Below are 21,427 nucleotides of genomic sequence, written 5' to 3'. Positions count from 1 at the left end.
CTTCAATTCCTGCCTGTTCATCAGTCTGATGAATTTTGAAAAATTCAGAAAAAAAAACAAATGAGGTCAAGCAAAATACACTAGACTTCTATTTCAAACTATTTAACCACCTTAATGACATGACATTTTACAAACCATGCAATATGGCAACATGAAAGTTGTTCCCATATGATTTTCTTAGCATTTCCTTCTTGCTTTCTATTTCATTCACATTGCCCTGTCCCCATCTAATATATTTTAAAAATTTCTGGATTCCTCATCCCTCATGAATCTTTTCTTGAAAATGCATGTAATGGAGCACTTTCTCATGAAGCATTAAAAACAAAACAAAATAAATTGTTGAAAATTGATTTCAGGTTTGCATGAAAAATTGTACCAAGGTGGTTGAATATGTATATATAAGGCTTCTTCACATTTTTTTTGCTTAGAATAGAGTATTAGGTCTTCTAGAAGAAGCTTCCCTGATTTCTAGCAAGTGCCATTATTCAGATAATTCACAATTACAAGATTAAGTGTACAGCAGCCCACGGAACAGGATCATGGAATCAGTACTAAGTATATTCGTAGTAAAAATATGCTTTATTTCTAACACTAAACATAGGGGCTATATAACTATGGTCTTCTCCAGAGCTTGCTCCACTGACTTCTATTTTATTTAAAGTGAATCCTCTAGTCTTACTGCCAATCATCCTGGTCAGAATAGCTTCTTGTTTCCATAAATTCTGAAGCACTATCTACTTTAAGTTTTCATTGCTTATAGTTGTCTATGCCAATGTTTTTAGATAAGAGGAGAGATGGATCTACATTGGCATGCATTGTTAATGTCTCCTTTCATTTTGTAACCATATATCACATACTTACTAGGTTATAATTTTAAGGAATAATTTGATTCACAGTTTTAAAGTTTGGAAAACTCAATTTTCTGTGAATGAATCTTTTAGTCCAAAGATACAGAGAATCACATGGAAAGCAACTGATGGTTTCTTGCCCTTAAATATCTACTTCCATAAACATAGAGTAAAGAATACTTGTTATATAGATTTAATCACCTCCAAAAAGCCTTTGCATCAAAAACATCATAATTTTTGCCGCTTAAGGGAGAAATCCTCCTAGTTTTTCAGGGACAATCAATCAGAACTAACGAAAAGCTCATTTTAGTAGTAGTGCAGTGTGTAATTTTATGTCAGCTTGACACAAGGTAAGGTCATTTGGGAACAGGAACTTTCTATTTAGAAAAGGCCTACATAAGATATGCCTATAGAGCAGTCTTTCATACCTTGTAATGACTGATATGAGAGGAAGACCCTACTGTGGGTAGTGCCATAGGTTATGCCATCCTTGGTTGAATAAAAAAGCAGGCTGAGTGAACCCTGAGGAGCAATGTAACTAAGGCGCCTTCTTCCCTGGCTTCTGCTTAAGTTTATAACTTAAGTTCCTGCTCTTACTTTCTTCAGTGATGGATAGAGTAAAATAAGATGAAACAACTCATTTCTTCCCCAACTTAATTTTCACCATGACATTTCATCAGAGATTTCTTAATAGAAATCATAACTAAGGCAAAAAATCCAGTAACAGGTACATGAGGTATTCATGTGATAGAATTGTCTACAAACCCCTCTTGTTCTTTCTCAAGGCACAGCTTTGATAGGAATTTGGGAGAGGTATGTGGATCAACCCTGGAACTCTGAAGTAGAAAAACATTTTTCATTCAAAACATGAGCTATGATGGGAACTTAAGTGATAAGGCCAAGATAGGTGAAAACTGTGGAGGCTTCATTTATGAAGTTCACAGGAAAATTTGAGAGTGGTTTAAAGGCTCAACTGCATATATACATACATATTTTGAATTAAACATAATGTTGTTTTGCCATTGAGTTTAAGAGTTCATCAGATTCCCATCTAATATGTTAGCATATCTATTAATGTTGCCATTGTTACATTCCTTTTTAGGCAACCACGTTGGTGATATTTGATAGGTATAGCTTTTCCCTGAAATCATAAACACACAAGTAATATTATATGGACAAAAGTTTGTATTATACATTTAGGCACACACACACACACACACACACACACACACACACACACACACACACACTTGAAAAAAACAGCAATAAAAGCTGTGTCTTGAGAAAGAACAAGAGGGGTGTGTAGAAAGGGTTTGTGAGAGAAAAGGAAAGCGAAGAAATCTATCTGCAGCCATAGCAGCTGGGGGAAGTTCTAGCTAATGAAGAACAGAACCAATACAGGGAAATCTTTGATTTTTTGAGACAATCAATAATAATGGTCAACTAGGGTCAAGAAAGAAGTGGTGATTGTGGTGTAATTGTCTGGAATATACTTGCTCAGGGTTAGCACACATAAGCCACGGTCCAGAGATGGCAATGACTTAACCTAAGGCTGGCAGATAAGCCAGGAAATGTGTAAGAATCCATCAACCAGTAGTAGCTATGAAATATGACAGGGTCAAGGAGAGAAGATGAGAAATGGCTATTAGTAAATCTGAAGCTACACTTCTAGAATTGCACAAGAATTGAAGAGATAGAAGGAAGTTTTTTTTTTCTTCCTTTTTTTACTTATGCATTTTATTGGATATTTTAGGTATTTACATTTCAAATGTTATCACCTTCCTAGTGTCCACTCCAACAAACCCCCCTTTCTTTCTCCTCTCTCTATGAGGGTGCTTCCCCAACTGCCAACCATCTCCTGCCGCAGCTCCCAGCATTCCCCTATGCTGCGACATGGAGCTGCCACAAGACCAAGGGGCTCACCTCCCATTCATGCCAGAGAAGGCAATTCTCTACTACACAGACAGCTGGAGCCATGGGTCTCTCCATATGTACTGGTTGGTTGGTAGTTTAATACCTGAGAACTTTGGTGGGTCTGGTTGGCTGTTATTGTTCAGCTTTCTATGGTATTGCAAACCCCATTCAGCTCCTTCAATCCTTGCCCTAACTCCTCCGTTCGGGTCCCGTTCTCAGTGCAGTGGTTGATTGCAAGCCTCCGCATCCGCATTGGTCAGGCTCTAGCAGAGCCTTTTAGGCAGCTTTTAGAAACAGGGCACCAGGCTCCTGTCAGCAAGTGCTTCTTGGCATCAGAAATAGTGTCTGGTTTTTGGTGTCTGCATGTGGGATGGATCCCTGGATGGGACAGTTTCTGAATGGTCTTTCATTCAGTCTCTGCTCCACTCTTTGTCCCTGCATTTCATTTTGACAGGAGCAATTCTGAATTAACATTTTTAGATGGATGGGTGGTCCATCCCTCAACCAGGCCCGTGCCTATCCACTGGATACGGTCTCTACAGGTTCTCTCCCCCCTTTGTTGGGTATTTCAGCTAATGTCATCCCTGTTGGGTTCTGGGAATTTCTTAGATCTCTGGCATCTTTGTCTTTTTACTTGCTACACCCAGATCCCTATCCCTCACTCCTACTCATACCCCTATTCAAATTCCTGACCCTCCGTACTTCTCTCCTCTGGCTTCTCCCACATCTGAACCTGCCCCCCTTTTCCCTCGCCTTTCTCTTTCTGATCCAGATCCCTCCCTCCCTCTACTATCCACACATTTGCCTTCCTTCTTACTGGGTTTCCTATGATCTGCAACTTGTATCGTGGATATTGCAAGCATTTTTGGTTAATAGCCACTTATCACAGAGTATATAAGAAAGCCAAAGAAAGAGTATGGGCAAAAGATACAGCATATTTGCCTCAGGGACCCAGAATTTCACAAAGGCCAGTGCTATGAAATGACTAGCAAGACAACAAATATATGTGGAGTAGAACTGACCTGAGACAACTGATTAGAAGACAAGTTATGTGTACTGTGCGTTTCTGAGCCAGAGAAATGGAATGACCCTGGCACTTTGTACCCAACATATCATGAGTCCCAGAAGTATTGCACTGAGTTTGATAGTATTAGACATTAGTTTTGATTTGAATTGATTATGTATATACACTAAGTATTCCTACTTGCAGCAAAAAAAATGTATATAACTTTGTTTTGATTTCATGGAAGACTATCGTAGTGTGGCTTCAGACCTGTTAGTGTGACTGGAATTTTTAGAAAAGTTTTGAATTTGAAATGGGATTTGCTTTTAGACATTTTAAGAGGGTGATATTTTATAAGAGTGAAATTTTTCTTGAGTTCTTTACATATTTTGGATATTAGCCCTCTATGAGATGTACAGTTACTGAAGATTTTTTCCCAAGCTGTAGATTGCAGATTTCTCTTATTGACTATGTCCTTTGCTTTACAGAAGCTTTTCAGTTTGATGAGGTCCTATTGGTCAATTGTTGGTCTTAGATTCTGAGCACTTGGAGTTCTGTTTAGGAAATTTTCCCCTATGCCATTGAGTTACAGAATATTTCCCACTTTTTCTTCTGTTAGATTCAGTGTGTTTAGTTTTATGTTGATCACTTGGACTTGAGCTTTGTGTAAGGTGACAAACATGTATCTATTTTCATTTTATTACATATCTATAGCCAATTAGACCAACCCATTTATTAAAGATGCTTTCTTTTTCCATTTTATATTTTTGGCTTCTTTGTCAAAGAGCAACTTTCCCTAAGTGTGTGGTTTTATTTTCGGGTCTCTAATTCTATTCCATTGATCAACCCATCTGTCTCTGTTCAAATACCATGCAGTTTTTATCACTATTGCTCTGTAAAAAAAGCTTGATGTCAGGGAAGGTGACTCCCTCAAAAGTTTTTTTATTGTTAAGAATTGTGTTTTTTGTTTTTCCATAAAAAATTGAGAATTACTCTTTACATGTCTTTGAAGAATTGTTCTCAAATGTGATGGGGACTGCATTGAATCTGAAAATTTCTTTTGGTAAGATAACCTGTTTTACTATGTTAATTCATAATACAATCATAGATTAGTAAGTCCATGAAAATGGGAGATCTCTCCATTTTCTGAGTTCTTTGATTTCTTTCTTGGAAGATTTGAAGTTCTTGTCATACAGATCTTATTCACTTGTTTGGTTAGCGTTACCCCAAGATATTTTATATTATTTGGGACTATTGTGAAGATGAGGTTTCCCTATTTTCTTCCTTAGCTCATTTATAATTTCTACAAAGGAAGGCTACTGATTCGTTTGAGTTAATTTTATAGCCAGCCATTTTATTGAAGTTGTTTATCAGCTGTACCAGTTCTCTGGTTCAATTTTTGGGGTCAATTATGCATACTATCAAAAAAAAAACCACCCAATCAAAAAATGGGGTATAAAACAGAAAAGAAAATTCACAACAAAGGAATCTTGAATATCCAAGAACCACTTAAAGAAATGTTTAAATTCCTTAGTCATCAGAAAAAATGCAAATGAAACCAACCTTGAGATTCTACCTTACAGCAATCAGAATGGTTAGGATAAAAAACTCAGGTGACAGCATATGTTGCCAAGAATATAGAGAAAAAGGAACACTCCTCCATTGCTTGAGGGCTTGCAAACTGGCAGAACCCTTCTGGAAATCAATCTGAAGTTTCCTCAGAAAACTGGAAAAAGATCTACCAAAGAGCCAGCTATACCACTCTTGGGCATATACCCAAAAGATGCCCCACCATGACTTAGGGGCATACATTATACTATGTTCATAGTGGCCTTATGTGATATCCAGCAGCTAGAAACAAGCAAGATGTCCCACAAGGGGAAAATGAATACAGAAAAGGTGGATCATTTACACAATGGAATCCTAAGAACAATGACATAATGAGTTTTGCAGGCAAATGGGTGGAATTAGAAAATATACTGAGTGAGGTAACTTAGACCCCTCCCAAAAAATGTATGTTATGTACTCTCTAATAAGCGAATATTAGCAAAAAAAAGAAAGAAAGAAAGAAAGAAAGAAAGAAAGAAAGAAAGGAAGGAAGAAAGAAAGAAAGAAAGAAAGAAAGAAAGAAAGAAAGAAAGAAAAAAGACAGAATACCCAGGGTACAATCCACAGAACTCAAGAAGGTTAAAAGTCGAAGGGCCCAAGTGAGGCAAATGAGGATGCATTAATCCCATTTGGGAGGGAGAAGACAGTAATCACAGGAGCAGTGGGAAGGAAAGACATGTGTAGGAGAGGGAAGAGGGAGGGGAAGAGGGGAACATGATTAGGTATTGCAGAGGAGAGAACAGAAATGAAGCCTTGAGGGCTAGCAGAATGAATGGAAACAGGAAACTTCAGAGAGTAGCAGGTTGGAGGACCTTGTAGAATATACCAGAGACCTGGGAGATGAGGGAATCTCAGGACTCAAAGGGGGGACCTTAGATGAAATGCCCAACAGTGGTGAGGGAATTGTAGAATCCACTTACAGTAGAAAGGCAGGACAGCAAGTGGAGGGATGGGGTTGTCATCCCACAGCCAAAATGTCTGACCCAGAATTGTTCCTGTCTAAAAGAACTGCAGGGACAAAAATTAAAAGTTAAAAAAGGAGAAGAAACTGAGGGAAAGGAGTTTCAGTGACCAACCCAAATTGGGATCCAGATCAAGGGGAGGCTCCAAGGTCTGACAATATTACTGATGCTGTGGTGTCCTTACAGACAGGAGCCCAGCCTGGCTGCCCTCTGAGAGGCCCAACAAGCAGCCAGAAGACTCAGATGCAGACACATACATCCAACCAGTGGACAGAAGCCAGGGCAACTGTAGTTGAATTAGGGAAAGCCTGGAAGAAGCTGAGGAGGGTGACCTCATAAGAAGACTAGTAATGTCAACTAACCTAGACCCTCAAGATCTTTCAGACACTGAGCCACCAACCAGGCAGCATACACCAGCTGATATGATGCCACTGACACATATACAGCAGAGGACTACCTTGTCTGGCCTCAGTGAAAGAAGCTTCACTTAACAGGTGATAGATTTGATGGCCTAGGGAGTCAGGAGGCCCTGCTTCATTGGCAGGGATAGGGGAGAGGCAGCGGCATGGGGGACATCGTCTTGGAAACTGGGGGAGGAATGGGATGAGAAACTGTCAAAGGCTGGATCTGGAGAAGGATATTGACTGGACTGTAAAAAGAAAGATTAAAGATCATTTCCTAAACACAGAGCTTAAATTTTCAGTGACTTTGGAATCTTAAAAATCAGAAAGTTTTATATTGTAATTGTGATATTCATAAGAGATTTTGGGAAAAACAAGAACCTCAACCTACCTTTGCTTTTGTCATGGTGTTTTATCACAATAATAGAAACCAAGTCTAAGACAGTTAGTTAACTGAGATGATTATAGCAGCCTTTCTCAATGAATGACTAGAGACCTATATTTATAAAGAAAATTATTCTTGCAGTAACTATCATAATCACTTCAAGCAAAAAATAACAATTGATCATTTCATTGATAATTTAATAATTTGTATACATTCATAAACGATAATTGAAATTTCAGTATTTTTTATTGGTTTTTGAATGTACTATTTAGTCTTTCTCAACACAAAATGGTGTTGCATGGGAAGCAGAAAAGGCATCTGAGAAACTCCTCTATCAGGCCCTATCCTATGGGCCTGTTTATGGGGCAATTTCTATATTGATGATTAATGTAGGAGGCTCCTGTTATTTGAAGGAAATACCAACCTTCTCAGATGGAACTCTATTGCATAAGAATTATTTTCTTCTAAGAATGTCTTGAAAAGTATGCCAATAAACTATTCCTCCATTGCTCCTGCTTCAGTCTCTGCTCTACATTTTGTCTTAAATGTATGCTTTGGCTTTCTTAAACTATGAACTGTAATGTAGATGAATAAAAAAAGAAAAAAAAACCAAACCAAAACAAAACAAAACAAAAAAAAAACCATTTCTTCCAAGTTGGTTGAACAGAATTTCTCACAAATAAAGAGCTAACTAAGACATGAATATTAGTGAAAATAGTCAATATAAATATTTATAAGAGAATAGATTATTATTTTATTCTTTGCTAATGTCATTTAAGAAGTCAATGAATTTAGAGCATATACACACATCCTTATATTTTCCCTCTCCAGTTCTTCCTAGACCAACATCTGTCTCCAACCTTCTCCTATTTTCTTCTTTAGCTTCTTAATTTAAAATAACCACCACGTCCAATTAATGATGTTCATATGCACATTGGTAGAAAGCTGTCCACTGGCCCATCAGCAACCCACCATAGAACTGAAGAAAACTGCCTCTCCATCCCTCTTCAACCTGCCAATGACCTTAGATGGAGATGAGGCCCCACGAACCACTTCCTTATTTATGATATTTACTAGTTTAATGCTGTGCTTTAGTTCATGCTTTAGCAACCACAGTATGGGAGCAACTGCCCTGTCATCCCCATAAAACACAATTCCGCAACTGTTTTCCATGAACTCTGACTCATCCAATCTTTTTTCAATTTTAAAGAAGCTTTATTATTATTATTATTATTATTATTATTATTATTATATAATTTTTTATAATCTTGTCATTATCCCTCTTCAGGTTTATCTTGCTACTGTTCCTCATCTCATACTTCCTTCCCTTCTACAAGAGGATGTCCCTACCCCCAACCAGACCTCCTTACTCCCTGGGATCTCAAGTCTCTCACTGAGGCCAGACAAGGCAGTCCTCTGCTGTACATGTGTCAGGAGCATCAAATAAGCTGTTACATGATTCCTGGTTGATGGCTCAGTGTTTGAGAAATCTTGGGGGTCTAGGTTAGTTGAGACTGCTTCATATGAGCTTACCCTCCTCCTCATTTTCTTCAAGACAGTCCCTAATTCAACTACAGGTGTCCCTGGCTCTGTCCACTGCTTGGGTGTAAGTATCTGTATCTGAATCTTTCAATTGCTTGTTGGGCCTCTTGGAGGGCAGTCATGTATGACTCCTGTCTGTAAGGACACCACAGCATAAGTAATAGTGTCAGACCTTGGAGCACCCCATGAGCTGGATCCCAATTTGGACTGATCACTGGACCTCCTTTCTTCCAGTTTCTTCCATTTTTGTGCCCTGCAGTTCTTTTAGACAGAAACAAATCTGGGTCAGAGTTTTTGACTGTGGGATAATGTCAGGAGCCATAATGGGACAAGCTAATAACTAGCAGGTGATCTTCCTGACAAGGCCTGCTTCCAATTATTATTATATAATCTGCAACAGGTTTGCTCTATATTGGCAAGGCCATAGGGGAATTCAGTATAGGAAAAATTCCTGCTATTAATATGCTTTCCCTGTTATTGTTGAACATATATAACAATCATTGCTAGCCCACCCCTTTGTATCAGATATCTGAAAATTTATAAAGATCTTGTAGTGACACAATATCACCCAATAGATGACTTCTTAATTCTAAATGATGATTATATAAGAATTCTGAAAATTATAGCAGTAATTTTTAAGCGTTTTTATAGTGGTACTGCTATTAGGTACTTTTCTGATAGTCAAAACTGCAGTGAGATCTCTGCCAGTCTCCGAAATGTCACTAGCTCATTGCTCTTAGATGGTAACCAGACTTTCTCCTTCTCAGACCACATTCTAAGAGGTTGTAAAAACAAACCAAAGAACATAAAAAGGGAACTAACAATTTATTATAGGTGCTAGGAAAGAAGATAAAATATTGAGTGGGTTCATATATACAAGACTTCACTAATAACTTAGTTATGGTTTTAAACCTTCAGTGAACCTGTGGAGCTGAGACAGGTGATGAATGTTTAGCCAGATAATTACTCCTAATGGATATGCATATAAACATTCTCTGTTGTAAACTTCTATTTCACTTCATGATTTAAATTTTTGTGTGAACTTGTGATGAACTTTTTAACACGTGATCATGTATTCTGAAAGATGTATAAGCTCAGAGGACAAAGAGATGAGAGGATGAGAGGAGATAGAAGGAACATTTTTTCCTCAGAAGTTTTTGCCTTTCCCCGCTTAGAGCAAAAATTTTTTTTCCATTTCCCCATTTAGGATCTTTCCACTTTCCCCCTTAGGTAGTTTTAATAGGAAACATTTTACACCTTAGTAATAAACACTATAATCACTTTTCAAAGTTTCCATTTTCTTCCTGTGACTTTCTACTAGCAGGCTGAAAGTTAGAGCACAGAAGTTCCTTCTGAGATAATACCAAGTACTTAATCCTTTGCTGTTTTACTAAGAGATGCTAAGTGCAGTTTCTGGCCTCAGAGGAACACAGAATGCAGGTCAGCTACAGTAATATAATAACTTAGTACTTAGATAAATAAACGTTTTATTATAAAGCAACCATAAATATCTCATAAGACAAAGTCTTAACCAAAATTTTATAAGATGACGTTTTACCCTCCGCAAATGCTCTTCCTCCTCTGCTGCCTAAAGAACCTACAGGAAAGAAGACTCCCCGCCAGGGCTGCCTCACTTCAGGATGAAAACCTCATCCTTCCTTTTGATTCTTTGTCTTTCTATTGTAGGTGGATTCTATAGGTAGGTAAATTCCCTGTTGGGCATTTCATCTAAGGTCCCTCCTTTGAGTGCTGAGAATCTCTCACCTCACAGGTCTCTGGTACATTCTAGAAGGTTGCTGAACTCCAACACCGCGATGTTGCCTGTTTCCATTAATTTTGCTTACCCTCAAGGCTTCACTCTGTCCCTCCAAAATATGATCATGTGCCCTGTTTCCCTCCTACTGCCCTCTCCCACACATGTCCCTTCTTTCCTCTGCCCTGTGATTGCTATTTCTCCTGCTCAATTGGGATTGAAGCATCCTCATTTGGGTCCTTTGGCTTGCTAACCTTCTTGAGTTCTCTGGATTTTATCCTGGGCATTGTGTAATTTCGGCTTATATCCACTTATTAGTGAGCACATTCCATGCATATTTTTGGGTATCTGAGTTACCTCTCTCAGGATATTTTCTAGTCCCATCCATTTGGCTGCAAAATTTATTATGCCCTCATTCTTAATAGTTAAGTAGTAATCCATTATGAAAATGAACATTTCCTGTACCCATTCTTCCATTTTGGGACATCTTGGTTGTTTCCAGATTCTGTCTATCACAAATAAGGCTGCTATGAACATAGTGCAGTACATGCCCCTGAAGCATGGTGGGGCATCTTTTGTGTATATGCCTAAGAGTAATATAGCTGGGTCATCAGGTAGATGTATTTCTAATTTTCGAAGAAACCTCCAAATTGATTTCCAGAGGGATTGTACCAGTTTGCAATCCCTCAAGCAATAGAAGAGTGTTCCTCTTTTTCTTCATTCTTGACACCATGTGCTGTCAAATCATTTTTTTTCTTAGTCACTCTGAGGAGTGTAAGATAGAAAGAATCTCAGGGTTGTTTTGATTTGAATTTCTCTGATGACTAAGGAGTTTGAACATTACTTTACTTGCTGCTGGGCCATTCAAGATTCCTGTTATGAATTCTCTGATGAAGAAACCAAACCATTCCAAGAGAAAACCAAATTCAAACACTATCTACCTATCAATCCAGCACAGGAGAGGATTCTAGATGAAAAATTTCAACAGAAGAAGGTTAACTACACCAAAGAAAAAACAAGATATTTAATCATCTCACAACAAAGCCATAAAGAGAGAATCATATGCACATAATGCCACCTACAACAAACATAACAGGAGCTAGCAATCATCTGTCTTTAATTTCACTCAATATCAACAGATTCCATTCCTCAATAAAAAGACATAAGATAACAGACTGGATATGCAAATAGGATCATCACTTTGCTGCATACAAGAAACATACCTCAATAACAAAGACAGACACTACCTCAGACTAAAAGGCTAGGAAAAAGGCTCCTAAGAAAAATGGTCCCAAGAAACAACCTGGAGTTGCCATCCTAATATCCAATAAAACAAACTTTCAACCAAAAGTTATCAAGTGTGACAGTGCATATTCCTCAAAGGGAAAATCTACCAAAAGAATGTCTCAATTCTGAACAGGATAGATTCATAAAACGAACTTTACTGAAGCTCAAAACACACATTGAACCCCACATAATAATTTTTTGAAGATTGCAACACACCACTTTCCCTGATGGACAGGTCATTGAAGCATGAACTAAATAAAGACATAGTGAAACTAATAGATGTTATGAACTAAATGAAATGTATATATATATATATATATATATATATATAGTTTCACCCCTAAAATGAAAGAATATACCTTCTTCTCAACACCTCCTGGTACCTTCTTCAAAACTGACCTTATAGTCAGTCACAAAACAAGTCCCAACAAACACAGAATTGAAATAATCCAACACATCCTATCAGATCACCATGGGCTAAGGCTAGACTTCAGTAACAACAAAAATACAGAAAAAGTACATACCCATGGAAAGTGAACAACTTTCTTCCAACCATAGCTTGGTCACAAATAAAAAAAAAGAAATTAAAGACTTCTGGAATTATATGAAAATGATGACACAGAATCCCCAAACTTATGAGACACAACAAAAGCAGTGCTAAGAGGAGAATTCATTACACTACGTGCCCTGGTAAAGAAATTGGAGAGATCCAAAGCTTGCAACTTAACAGGACACCTGAGAGCTCTTGAACAAAAGGAAGGATACACAACCAGGAGGAGAAACGCAGGAAATAGTCAAACTCATGGTGGAAATTAACCAAATAGAAACAAAGAGAACAATATAAAGAATCAACAAAACCAAAAGTCAGTTCTTTGATAAAAATCAACAGAATAGATGAACCCCTGGTCATCCAATCTTTAAGACTCTTTTAACAGATGTTCCCTGTACCTTTATGGAGAAGATGGGATACTGCCATCGCTGTAGGGTTGAACATCCACAGTTATTTATTGTCAATAAATTGACCAACTGTGAGTCTCTGTATAAGTGGACATCGACAGAACATAGAGGCTGGTCTGATGAGGACAAGACTTGCACTGCTGTGAATATAAGAAATATACAAAGTAGATCAATACTTGGTCTTTTTTTCCAAAAACAAAAAAGCATGTTTTCTACTAGTGCCTATGACCTCCATATATGTACTGTATATCTGGATTTTGTTTTCTTAACTGATAATTCTATGAAATTCTATGAAAATTTGCATATAATTAATCTTCATCTTTTTGAAATATTGGAAAAAACCGAAGTAAAATTTCTGCTTCAAGTCAATTATAAAGAAGATTTAACCCACTTATATAGTACTGTATGAGTATAGGTTCAGAAAAGCTCTCAGAGATAGTTTTAACCCATATTTCAATTAATTTCTCGTTTCATAATAGTCACTTAATTATTCTGCTTTAAAGCCTTTTTTCATTACAGTACAATTTATTAATTTCCTCGATGATTTAACAAGTATTTTTCAGTTTTTCATATAGTATCAAATGCCTATAAGTGTTCGCAATTTTTAATACATATTTTTCATCTACTTGGCCCTAAAATTATTTTCTTACACTTTAAAGTAGAGAATGTTTTGTGTTCATAATTTATAATGGCAATACTTTTGTATCTTTATGTGAGTGAGTGCTAGACTCTATCATGCTGGATCATTCATTAGCGCTGTTTTGATCCCTGTGATTTTTCAAGAGAGTTATTTTCAACACAGCAGGACATAATTTTCTGTCTAATTCAAACTGTTTCTTTCGGATGTCACTCTGTATATGACAGTGTTAGTGAAATGAGTGCCAGATGAGTAATGACACAAAATAGAAATGATAAAGTACAAATTATGTTATGCTTTCGAGTTGAATCTTTTCCACCTTAGAAATTCCTAAGTAATTTAAATTATGGCTATGTCCAAAACTTCATTCCAATTTAATACTTTTGATACCCTGTACAAATAATGATATTCAAAAGAATAGTTATTCTTAAAATTTTGTGTTTATGCTCCAGAAACTCAAAAGTATGTATCCTGCTTGCTAGGATTCTTTTAGTAGTGCCAGTAAATGTACATATTCTTTCATCCTAAAACCATTTTAGAGCTTGTTTAATATCATTATTTCAATATTTTCCTGTAAAAGAAAAAAACACAAATATTGCTGCTGTCTAGAGTCTTTCAGCCCATGAAATGTTTTCTAACAAGCATCACCATGTCAAATATAAGTGGATTGGCTTCAGAAGATTAGTCAATGTGCCTTTCTATTTACCTGTGAAAATTGAGGTCTTGAGTTCACATAGCTAAATGAATTTCCTTTCAAAGTATTTTTTTTCTGAGTTGCAATATCATAATGAAATTGGCTTTTGCAGAAACAAAACAGTACTTTCTGGGCTTATTTTTTGCATTTCTTTACATTCTAATAACTTAGACAGTGATCCCTTATAAGAAAAGCACATAGAAGTTACAATGTTCCTTATATATTATTCAATGACCATAGACAATAAATTCATGTTGTACTTGTGTTTTTTTTAAACAAGGCAAAACAGATACTAAAAATAATTTCAAACCTACCAATATACTTTTCTTAGCATATAACTCATAATTTAAAATCTCTGATCAGCATATTAACACTATAAAAATTAATATTTTAATATTTTAGTTATATTTTGAATTTATGTTTGGATAATTTTTAATTTTCTGCCATAAATGCCTTTATATAAACAGAATTTTATATTACATATTTTTATCTATTTTAATAGCTCTACACTTTAATAAGATACCACTTATTAATGTCTTAATAAATGATTATTATATAAGTATTTCATAAAATATAAGCTAAATCCCCTGCCTCTAAATAAAATTGAAATACTGTAGACAAAATTGATCTTTTGAAGTCAATTCCTGAGATACTTCCTAAGGAAAAAAAAGTCAATATGAATTTCTTGTAATCTTAAATCTTCCAAGAAATGGGATTCCTCTTCTCTTTACAGTAGTCCAAACATGAAATGCTCCTGGCAGGCTATGTTACTGTTTCCTGGGACAGTAGTCCCTATTTCAAGAGATTCTAGATAGTTCAGGAAATGACCTCAGATAAATAGTTCAGTAGGGATCATCTCTTGTGAGTATTTTTCTCTAGCTATTTTCCATATTCTGCTATCATGTTCTGCTTACCCTGCTGTGATTTGGACCAACCCCAACATCCCCCACCCCAACAACAAATACTAAAGCTTCTTAGACTAGGAATCAACACAGCATTTCCTCCTTTAAGTTGCTTTTCTTAGGAATTTGTTCACTGAGAAACAGAAGCTTAATTAATATTCCATATCTCTAAATAAAAATACGTTGATTCATTTCTTATTTACATAGACAGGACTACTAAAACTCAGCAAAATTTTTAAAAGGTCACGTAAGTTGTTTGTGACTAAGCCAAAGAGTTTAGCAGCCTTGCTTTCTGTTATCACATGTGTAGAAATGACAAAACACTCGCTAAGAAAAGCATGTGCTCCATGGGTTCATCCTAAGAAATGTTTACCCCTGGGCAATGCAATGCTCAGATAAATATGCAACACAATTGGGTGACACATATAAAAGATAGCATCAAAAGTACGGTAGTTGAAAGACAGAAATAGTGCTGAGAAGTCAAACACCTAATTTTTAATTGCTTTTTTATTTATTTACATTTCAAATGCTGTCCCCCTTCCCACACAGTTATCCATGTACATGTCTCTTTCTGCCAAGTAAGATGTCATTTCCCAGGGAAGCTTATTGTGAGAACAGAGCAGTTCCCAGAAAATGACAGCATGGAAATAACAAAACCTGCAATCAACTTGGGTATAAGAAAGATTTGTATGATCTCTGAAGAAAGAAATTGAAGATCTCAGAAGATGGAAAAATGCCCCATGCTCATGGATTGGCAGGATTAATATCGTAAAAATGGCCATCTTGCAATAATCAGTCTACAGACTCAGTGTAATCCCCAACAAATTTCCAACTCAATTCTTCATAGAGATAGAAAGAGCAATTTGCAAATTCATTTGGAATAACAAAAAACTCAAGATAGCAAAAACTATCCTCAACAAAAAAAGAACTTCTGGGGGATTCATCATTCCTGACCACAAGCTGTATTACAGAGCAATAGTGATAAAAACTGTATGGTATTGGTACAGAGACAGGTAGGTAGATCAATAGAATAGAATTGAATACCCAGAAATGAACCGATAGCATTTTCAACAAATGGTGCTGGTCCAACTGGAGGTCAGCATGTAGAAGAATGAAAATCAGTCCATTGGTATCACCTTGTACAAAGCTCAAGTCTAAGTGGATCTTGGACCTCCACATCAAACCAGATAGACTGAAAACAATAGAAGAAAAAGTGGGGAAGAGTCTCAAACACCGGGGCACTGGGGAAAATTTCCTGAACAGAATACCAATAGCTTATGCTCTATGATCAACAATCTACAAATGTGAATCTCATAAAATTACAAAGCTTCTGTAAGGCAAATGACACTGTCATTCGGACAAAACAGCAACCAACAGATTGGGAAAAGATCTTTACCAATCCTACATCTGATAAAGGGCTAATATCCAAAATACACAAAGAAATCAATAAATAAGACTCCAGATAGCCAAATAACCCTATTAAAAATGGGGTACAAAGCTAAACAAGGAATTCACAGCTGAGGAATGTCGAATGGCTGAGAAGCACCTAAAGAAATGCTCAACATTCTTAGTCATCAGGGAAATGCAAATCAAAACAACCTTGAGATTCCACCTCACACTAGTCAGAATGGTAAGATCAAAAACTCAGGGGACAACAGATGCTGGCAAGGATGTGGAAGAAGAGAACAATCCTCCATTGTTGGTGGGATTGCAAGCTGCTACAACCACTCTGAAAATCAGTCTCGAGGTTCCTCAGAAAATTGGACATAGTACTTACTACCTGAATACCCAGTTATACCTCTTTTGGGCATATACCCAAAAGATCCTCCAATATACAACAAAGACACATGCTCCACTATGCTTATAGCAGCCTTATTTATAATAGCCAGAAGCTGGAAAGAACCCAGATGCTTTTCAACAGAGGAATGGACACCGAAAATGTGGTACATCTACACAATGGATTACTACTCAGCTATTGAAAACAATGACTTCATGAAATTCATAGCAAATGGATGGAACTAGAAAATATCATCCTGAGTGAGGTAACCCAATCATAAAAAAATACACTTGGTATATACTCTCTGATAAGTGGATATTAGCCTAAAACTTGAATTACCCAAGATACAATCCACAGACCACATGCAGCTCAAGGAGAAGGATGACCATAGTGTGGATGCTTAAATCCTTCTTAGAAGGGGGAACAAAAATATTCAGAAGAGGAGATATGGAAACAAAGTTTGGAACTGAAACTGAACCAATGACCATTCAGAGTCTGCCCCATCTGCGGATCCAGCCCATACACAGCCACCAAACCCAGGCAATATTGCTGATGCCAAGAAGTACAAGCTGACAGGAGCCTGATATAACTGTCTCCTGACAGGCTCTGCCAGAGCAGGACAAATACATAGGTGGAAACTGGCAGACAATCATTAAACTGAGAAAGGGATGAGGAGTTAGAGAAAGGATTGAAGGAGCTGAAAGGATTTGAAACCCCATAAGAACAACAATATCAACCAACCAGAGGTCCCAGGATCACCATCCAAAAAGTATACATGGATAGACCTATGACTCCAGTTGTATATGTAGCAGAGGATGGCCTTGTTATGCACCAAAGAGAGGCGAAGCCCTTTTTTCTGCCAAGGCTGAACCCCCCAGTGTAGGAAATGTCAGGGCAGGGAAGCAGGAAGGGTTGGGTGGTTGGGTGGGAGAAAGGGGATAACATTTAAAATTTTAATAAAAAAAAATCCAATTAAAAAGAAAGTATCCTAGTAACAACACGTGTTTCCTTGTAACAGTAATAACAGCAAAAAGCGGCTGGATAGACAGGTAACAGTTACCAGGGCCTTAACATCAACCAGACTTGAAGTTTCGAAAATAAACTCTTTAATTAATTTCTAGAATAAAATATACAAACTTAGTTTTTGTCAAAAATTAACTTTTTTTCAAGTAAAAATACCTGCAAAGACCAAATATGCTTGCTGATGCAATGGTGACAGAGCTGTTACAAAGCAACCATGTGCTCTCTGACTCTTTTTAAAGCCTGCTTCAGAATACAGAATCCACACTTGGTACTGTCAACCTGGTTAATATTTTAAGGTTGATGAAATCTTAGGTCCACTGTGCATACTTACTGTTGTTAGTTAAATGTACATAGCATCAAGCTATCTTATAAGTAGCTATGTTTATTCCCAGAGCAAAACACTGCTCTGAATTCTTATTAGAAACTTTTCGCAATGAAGGGTGGCAAATGCTTGTAAAAGTGGACATACAAGATATACAAACTACATTATAATAAGGTACTCATCCCAAACCAGATATTTGTGCAATCTCCTGCAAGAGAGGAAGCGACAGCATATGAGAGAAGTAGTAAGACTATCTGGGGTGTTCTGCCTTGATTACAGAACTGTTCTTTTGCAGTAGGCATCAGAAAATAGAGACATACAACCAGCCAAAGGGACAAGAATGGGTGACTGTGTTCAGTCCTAATGTGACATGTATACCCACCCTCTCCTAATGTGACATGTATACCCACCCTCTTGTTTATTTTTTAAATGTGCATAACAATTCTAGAATCCCTATGACTTCTATTTGTCTTCAACCAAAGCACTTTTGGTAGAGCACTTTGAATTTCCTGTTATTTTTTAACAATGACTCTAAAATTATTTATAATTTTTATGTTAATTTTCTGAGGACATGAAAAATGTATGATATTTGTATGAGTAGAGCCTTAACATTTAAAATTTCCAACATTTAAATTTACATGAATGACAAAAATCATAGAATTTACTGTATTTTATTAATAATTCTTAAATGCTTAATATTTAAAATCTAAAATAATCTATAAATTTGATAATGTACATTAGGATATTTTTATGAATTTTTGGAATGTAGATTGCTTCTGGACTCTGTGGGGTTATATATTTGAATGTCTAGACCTTAGGTGGTAGATTGATTAGGAAGAAATTTGTAGGTAAGTTCTTGTTGTGGTAGGTGTAGCTTTGTTAGAAAAAGTATGTGTCTGGGAATGTGCTTGGAGATTTAAAAAGTCCATCACAGGCTCTGTGTCTCACTCTGTGTTGCCTGTCAATCAGTTCTCAGCCACTGCTCCTGTGCTATGCCTGTAGGCTTCTCTCCAAGATGTTCAAGGACTAACTTTCTGAATCTGTGATCAAGGCCTGAGTTAAATGGTTTCTTTTGCAAAAATTGCCTTGATCTTGATGTCTCTTAACAGCAATAGAACAGTAGCTAAGGTTTCCTTATGATTTGAGTAATCATGTTTATCCTTCTACTGTTATGTGCTTTTCATTCAGAAGAGAAATTTAGATTAGTATGAATAAGGATTCTGAATCTTCTGTATACAAGATCTATAATTTTAAATGTGCTCTCTGACTTCTTTGTAAAATAAATGTTTTGTATTACTTATGTTGATATTAAGAACATTAAATGAAGATTATATATCTAGAGACTATGATTTTTTAGAAAGTTCTTAATAATGTATGTAATATATTTCATATTTTTAGATAGTTTCTTCTGTAAAGCAGAATTTACAATTGGATAGGACTACATTTGAATTGTTCATCTCATAAATAGGCTTACAAATTGAGATCTAACAATAAAACGTTTATATTGTTTCAAAAATGGATTTTTTTCTATACTTATTCCATTAGGATATTCTTTGAATTAGTATACCATTAATAACTTATTCTGACTCCAGGGAGCTCAGTGCAGTAGAAATATTAATCTTTTCCTGAATTTTCTTGTCATTTTCAGGCATTTATTGATCCATGTAAGATTTAAAATTATTTCAACCCACACATTCAACTCAGGATAAATCAGATGTTGGCATTCTAGTCACAATTACATTATACCATATTTTTATACTCTTTAAAAGACACAGAACATTCTACAAGGAAAGCAGTTAATAGATGCTTACCATATAGATACTTTTAACAATGCACTCAACTTTCTAAACTATTTTAAAATAGCAGATTTATTTTCTAGTAAATATTATTTGCATTTTCCAACTTGAAAATTTAACAGAAGCTTCTGATTCAAGACACAAATACAAGAATTAAACAAAAATGTTTCATTCATTTCCCTTTCTTAAAACTTTAACTTAAACATATTCATTAACACTTTTTATCTAATTCAATATATTGTTGGAAATATGAGTTTTATTAATATTATATATGAATATTAATCTGCCTTGATTCATTTTTCTCTTTTTTATTATAAATATTTACTTACATTTCAAATATTATTCCCTTTCCTGGGTTCTCTGTAAAATTAAGTATTACTACTAACATTTTGTCTTCTGTTTAATTTATTCAGATATCTTTGAGAAAATCATTATTTCCAGCTTCACTTTATTAAATTTATTCAACTCCATTGCATTTTTTGAGGAGGGTTCTGTTCTATCTCTCACCTATAATTCTGTTTTTGAGCTACAATGATTACTTCTCCATGAGGATGGCTTTGTATATTAATTTTATGTCAGTTATTGTATTGTGTCCATTAGTGCTACTTTTGTAAATTGTTGCAAAATTGGATATTTCTGGGCAGGCTGCCTTTCTATGTAATGTTTTGAAATCTTTTTCATTTTGATGAGGGATGCCATTTTTTTTCTTTTGACTCTGCTCTTATTATAGAATCTGAGACTGTATTTAGTAATAATTTATGGGCTTTTTGGGAACTATAAAATATATTTCCAAGATATTTACCACCTTCCTCAACTCCTCCCTGATATTCCCCACTCCCCTTTACGCCTAATTTCAAATTCAATTTTTCTTTTCTTTTTTTTTCCCTTGTCAACTAAGTGATATCTGTGCTCTCTGCATATTCTACCATATGAGGCCAGTCCTGCAGCCTGGTCACCCTACCTGGGCTCACACTCTCATCTTATATTTTTACTTTTGTTCTTCTTTCATATATTGTTTCACTGCTGCAGTTTCCTCTTCCCCCACTCTTTCCTACCCCTCCCCCACCTCGACTCTACCCCAGATTAACTCCTCATCTAACGTCTTTAAAAAGTTAAAACTTAAAAACTACAAGGCTTCAAGAGATATTCAACCAGCGTGCCAACATGGCCTAGCAAGATGCAATAAGCCTGGACACAAACCTCATCTCACAGCCGGATGTGGCAATGCAGTAAGAGTTAAAGTGTCCCAAGCACAGGCAAGGGACTCTCAAGAACTCTAAGCAGAAACCCATAAGATTTATGCAGAGGACCTAGCTTAGACCTATAAGATATGTGCAGAAGACCAAACCCAGTGTCTCTGTTTGTTGCTTCAGTTTTAGAGGCCTCACACTCTTAAAGAAAACAAATTATTCTTTTCAGTATTGCCTGATTTTAGTGGGTGTTCAATTGAATTTGTAGATGATTCTTGGAAGTAGAATAGTTTTCAAAATGCCAGTTTCAGAGCTTACAGAGTCTTTATTCTCTAAAATCTCTTATTTTTTCTTTCAGCGTCTTGTCTTAAACTTCTGTTTTCAAACCTTTTATTGACTCTATGTCTTTCCCATCATGCACCCCAC

At 36.2% G+C, this 21,427-nt stretch overlaps 1 long non-coding RNA gene across 1 annotated transcript in view; it reads right to left on the bottom strand.

Moving 5' to 3' along the window:
- Positions 1-21,427, bottom strand: part of LOC134480983 (uncharacterized) — a 308,633-nt gene that overhangs the window by 125,255 nt on the left and 161,951 nt on the right. The window contains exon 4 of the long non-coding RNA XR_010056095.1: positions 12,652-12,800. This is a non-coding gene — a long non-coding RNA (uncharacterized LOC134480983). The remainder of the gene's footprint in view (positions 1-12,651; positions 12,801-21,427) is intronic.

Source organism: Rattus norvegicus, chromosome 11, assembly GCF_036323735.1.
Source record: "Rattus norvegicus strain BN/NHsdMcwi chromosome 11, GRCr8, whole genome shotgun sequence".
In the NCBI taxonomy this organism is placed as follows: domain Eukaryota; kingdom Metazoa; phylum Chordata; class Mammalia; order Rodentia; family Muridae; genus Rattus; species Rattus norvegicus.
This window is presented reverse-complemented; position numbering and strand designations above follow the sequence as displayed.